Raw genomic sequence first — 6,000 nt, 5'->3', positions numbered from 1 at the left:
ATCCCAAATAAAATGCTTAGCATCACTTTTAATTTTATCGTTTTGGGCCTTAGATGCTAAGGGAGGAAAAGCAGAAGCAACCAAATAATTGACAATGTTAGCAAACCAGGGAGTAGAAAGAGAGTCAGAAATACTATACAGTATATACAAATGATCATCCGGGAAATCATCCCGAATGGGTGAATCTACATTCGTTACACGTTCGATCCGACTCAAATGATCAGCAACTAAATTTTGTGCTCTGCTCCTATCACGGATCTCCAAGTCAAACTCTTGGAGCCAGAGCATCCATCGGATCAACCTAGGCTTAGAATCAGCCTTCTTCAACAAGTACTTTAGAGCCGCATGGTCAGTATAAACAATAATGCGGGTAACAAGCAAATAAGATCAAAATTTTTCAAGAGCAAAAACTATGGCTAGAAGCTCTTTCTCAGTAGTAGTATAATTCGCTTGGGCAGCATCTAAAGTCCTAGAAGCATAGTATATAACCCTGGGCAATTTATCAATTTTCTGAGCAAGGACAACCCCCAATGCATAATTTGATGCATCACACATAAGCTCAAAACGGGCTGTCCAATCAGGTGCCTGGATGATGGGGGTGGTAGTCAGCGCTCTTTTGAGGCAATCAAAAGCCTCTTTGCATCTATCATTAAAGTCAAACTCCACCTCCTTTTGCAACAAGTTGGACAGTGGAAGGGCTACTTTGCTAAAATCCCTTATAAAGTGCCTGTAGAATCCTGCATGAACAAGAAAAGATCGCACCTCTTGCACACAAGAGGGGTAAGGCAATTGTGAAATAACAGAAACTTTTGCAGGATCTACTTCAATACCCTTATTGGTAATAATGTGGCCTAAAACTATACCTTGCTCAACCATAAAATGACATTTTTCAAAATTTAGAACAAGGTTGGTTTCAATGCATCTATTCAAAACCTTTTCCAAACTATCCAAACAACCATCAAAAGAGGATCCATACACAGTGAAATCATCCATAAACACCTCTATGCAATTTTCTAAGAAATCACTGAAAATACTAATCATGCACCGTTGGAAGGTACCAGGGGCATTGCACAGGCCGAAAGGCATCCTCCTATAGGCAAGAGTTCCGAATAGGCAGGTGAATATGGTCTTTTCCTGATCCTCAGGAGCAATAGTAATTTGCATATAACCAGAAAAACCATCAAGGAAACAGTAGTGAGATTTACCTGCCAGGCGTTCAAGCATCTGGTCAATGAATGGCAGGGGAAAATGGTCCTTTTCGGTAACCTGGTTCAGCCTCCTATAGTCAATGCAGACTCTCCAACTGTTCTGCACCCGAGTAGGAATCATCTCCTCCTTCTCATTTTTTATCACTGTGAGGCCGGTCTTCTTCGGGACTACCTGGACGAGACTCACCCATTGGCTGTCGGAGATAGGATAAATGATTCCAGCTTGCAAAAGCTTGGTTATCTCCTTCTTCACTACATCAAGAATCACTGGGTTGAGTCTTCTCTGTGGCTGTCTTACTGGTTTAGCTCCATCCTCTAAATTTATTCGATGCATACATGTGGATGGGCTAATACCAGGAATGTTCGCCAGGGTCCAGCCTATAGCCTTCTTATGCTTCTTGAGAACAAACAACAACTTCTCCTCTTGCTCATCAGTAAGGGAGGCAAATATAATCACTGTAAAACTTTTGCTATCATCCAAGTAAGCGTATTTTAAATTTGATGGCAGAGGCTTCAATTCTGGTGTGGTCGGCTGGATAGTGGTAGAAGGAGATGGTTTCTCAGCCTGTACCTCATAAAGAAAGTCAGAGGTATGTGTACTTCCTGAAACATGGTTAGTCCTATCTGACTCTATAAAATCAATCTCATGAGGTAAAACACCACCACCAGACATGCAATCAATATCACTTTCAGATTCACTCTCAGCATCAAATTCAGACATATGATCAAGTACAATTTCAAACTCAATGCATGAAGATTGAGAGGCATGCAGATTAGAGTAAAGATCAGTCATGTATTCATCAACAACATGGTCAATTATTTCAGCACGAAATACAGAAAGATCTTCAGATGGGTATTTCATAGCATCCAGAATATTAAAATGAACAGTTATATCACCAAACTCCATGGATAGTGTGTCTGCATAAACATCTATCTTAGTTCTAGCAGTTTTCATAAAGGGTCTGCCTAGAATGATGGGAACTGATCCTTGAGAAAATCCATCTTCCATATTCAAAATATAAAAATCAACAGGGAAAATCAGTTCACCAACTCTAACTAAGACATCTTCTATGAAACCAACAGGATAGGCAACACTTCTATTAGCTAAATGAATTACCACATCAGTTGACTGCAAGGGACCTAGAGATAGAGAATTAAAAATAGATAGAGGCATAACACTAACAGAAGCTCCTAAATCTAGCATGGCATTCTCGAACTTATTATTCCCTATAATACAAGGTATGCTGAATGTACCTGGATCTTTACATTTTTCAGGAATTTAGGGAACAGATTTACCAATCAATGCGGAGACATTTCTGCCCATGCTAATTCGTTCACTTCCTTTAAGCTTCCTCTTATTAGTGCACAGTTCCTTCAAGAATTTGGCATATTTTGGAATTTGGTTTATTGCATCCAGCAGAGGTATGTTTACCTCTACTTTTCTGAATGTCTCGAAGATCTCTTTCTCTGCCTCTTCCATTTTTTTGTTGGAAACTGCTCTTGGAGGGAATGGAAGAGGAGGGATGTGCTGCTTCTGCAAATCGGAATTACCAGTGGAAGATTCACCTGCACATAAATTGTTAGGTAAATTTTTGTCATCACCTTTTTCTGGAGTAGAGTGAAGTTTGGCAAGTTCATTTGCAGATGAGGAAGGTGCTACGGGTTGAGGTCCATGACATTGCTTTCCCGACGTCAATGAAATGGCACTGACATTTTTGGAATTTTGGACAGCTTGGGAAGGCAGCTTGTCAAAATTCAGGGACTGTTGTTGATTCAATTGTGTAGCCAATTGTCCCATCTGATTGGTTAAGCTCTGAATGGAGGCTCTGGTCTCTTGTTGAAACTGCATGTTCTGCATAGTCATTTGCCTCACAAGTTCTTCGAGGGAAGGTTGTGGAGGAGCCTCAACTATTGGTTGTTTCTGGGGTTGTTGCTGTTGTTGGATTGGTGGAGGAATGTATGGTCTGCTTGGGCCAGCAGCATTTTGGAAGGAAGGAGCAGGCTGCTGTTGTTGTTGCTGAGGGCTAGACCATCTGAGATTAGGGTGATTCCTCCATCCAGGGTTGTATTTGTTGCTGGAGAGGTCATAATTGTTCTGCTGTGGTTGATTTTGCTGCTGAGGTTGAGGAGGTCTATTGTAAATATTTGCAGCATAAGCTTCGGGCTGCTCAATTGCTCTAGGTTGCTGCATGGAAGGGCAAAGGTCTGTATGGTGGTCAGCATAGGAGCACAAACCACAGACCCTTACAACAGGTACAAATTTCTGGTTCAAGGCCAGCTGGGTTACCAAGTTAACCAATGTATCCAATTTGCCTTCAAGCTTCTTAGTTTCAGATGATGCAGCTGAGTTTGTAGCTACCTCATGCACTCCTCTAATGACTATAGCATCATTTCTGGCGCTAAACTGCTGGGAGTTGGAAGCCATCTTCTCAATTAAATTTCTGGCTTCAGCAGGAGTCGTGTCTCCAAGGGCTCCACCACTGGCAGCATCTATCATACTTCTCTCCATATTACTGAGTCCTTCATAAAAATATTGGAGAAGCAGATGCTTTGAAATCTGATGGTGAGGGTAACTGGCACATAGTTTTATAAATCTCTCCCAGTATTCATACAGGCTCTCTCCACTGAGTTGTCTAATACCTGAGACATCCTTCATGATGGTTGTGGTCCTGGAAGCAGGGAAAATTTTTTCTAAGAATACTCTCTTCAGGTCATCCCAGCTCTTGATGGACCTTGGAGCAAGGTAATACAACCAGTCCTTTGCCACTCCCTCTAAAGAATGAGGAAAAGCCTTCAGAAATATATGATCCTCTTGGACAACTGGGGGTTTCATGGTGGAGCAGACAATATGAAATTCCTTCAAATGTTTGTGCGGGTCTTCACCTGCAAGGCCATGAAACTTTGGAAGCAAATGAATCAGTCCAGTTTTAAGAACATATGGGACTTCCTCATCAGGGTATTGGATACACAAGCTTTCGTAGATGAAATCAGGTGCAGCCATTTCCCTTAGAGTCCTCTCACGAGGTGGAGGTTGTGCCATGTTCTCATAATGTTCAAAATCAGAATGCTCAGAATCAGAATGCTCAAAATTATAATGCTCAAAATCAGGATGTTCAAAATCACCAATAACAGAATGCACAGATTCACCAGTAATGGAATGCTCAGGATGATCAAAAGGTATAAAATGATGCCTAAATAATCTATGAAATGCCCTATCTATCTCAGGATCAAAGGGTTGTAAGTCAGATGGATTGCCTCTAGTCATACACTACATTCAGCATGCACAACTAGTTGCTTTGTCATGTAAATAAAGGTGCAGGTTTGAACTACAGCTACCCTCAAATGATATCCAAATGACTTGAAATTTTGTGAGCAACCTTATAAAATGATGAGAAGATAGCACAAAAACTTTCAGGCAAAAATTCAAAGTCTAACTATGCAATCTAAAAATGGTAGGTTAAGAAAAATAAGTGAATAAAACTTGAAAAATAAAAAACTTTTGACAGAATCACTATTTTTGGACGATGGAGACCTCAGGGAAGATTGCCACAGCGTAGGAAATTTTTTTCTACCCCAAATACATATATAATAATTGCGATTCTGATAACCGGAGCAAAAGTTATGGTCGTTTGATGTTTCGACAAACACAAAATTTGCTACTTTTTTGGAACTTTCAAATCTGACCAAACAAAATGCTCTAGCTATTTTCCCCACAAAATATAGATTAAAAGAAGTTACCACAAAAAAAATCAGCCAAAAATAACAACCCTAGCTACTAAAACAAAAAATCTCAAATAATTCAACATGGGTGGTCGCTAAAATCCGTCTCTACTTGATTTCGACTACTACTCTGTTTTGCCGCAAGCAAAAGTGGTCGCTAAGTCCGTCGCAAAACACTATTCACAGCAAAACACCCAAAACTGAAACAGGGGAAGCGCTTAATAGGAAAACTGAAACAGAACACACACTAAACAAAATACCAGGACACTAAACAACACTAACACACATACTAACACAATACTAACAATTAAACATAAAACACGAAAGAATTAAACACACAACACTAGCTAGCTATTATGAACCTTTGGACACCGCTCCCCGACAACGGCACCAAATTTGATCGAGGTCGTACCCGAATCAAATAAACATGAAAATGCAGTAACTAGGAAGTGATCCTAGGTCGTTTCCCAACGAGCAATGATAAACCAAACGTTCATAATATACTTGTAGTAACAGTAACGATTGGGGGGGTTGTTTGATTTGTGATTTAAGGAGCAGAACAAGTAAACTGGAATACGAAACTAATAATATTAAAAATGGGTTGTTTCCTCTGATTCAGAAGCCATTCTCTTATCCTGGGTTATGGAGAATTCGTCCCTAATAGTTAACCACTTAATCCAACCCTATTTCAATTTACTAAGCGAAAATCAACTTAGGGTTGTCAATATGTGATTAGGCACCACATACACCAGTTAGCCCTTCGTCCATTAAGCATGAACGCAAGTTAGGCTCAGAGGCAATTAATCGAACATGAAGCGTGCACTGATTAATGTTCACAAATTTGGGTTAACTGGTGAAGGGAGAACTGCCAGGGAACCACATTATAAACGAAACCTCAAAGAGAGTTGGGCTTTGTCCTCAAAAGGAAACAACACCAGAATATTTAGCCTTCCATAGATTCAAACAGAGAACGTAAATGAAACATAAAGCAGAAACGTAAATAAACAGAAACGTAAATGAGACAGAAACGAAAATGAAAACAGAAACGTAAATGAAAGTAGAAGATGAAACA

General features: G+C 40.0%; 1 pseudogene; it reads right to left on the bottom strand.

Moving 5' to 3' along the window:
* Positions 1-303: 303 nt before the first annotated feature.
* Positions 304-6,000, bottom strand: part of LOC113002351 (uncharacterized) — a 56,752-nt pseudogene continuing 51,055 nt past the window's right edge.

Source organism: Glycine max, chromosome 8 (assembly GCF_000004515.6).
Source record: "Glycine max cultivar Williams 82 chromosome 8, Glycine_max_v4.0, whole genome shotgun sequence".
Lineage (NCBI taxonomy): Eukaryota > Viridiplantae > Streptophyta > Magnoliopsida > Fabales > Fabaceae > Glycine > Glycine max.
This window is presented reverse-complemented; position numbering and strand designations above follow the sequence as displayed.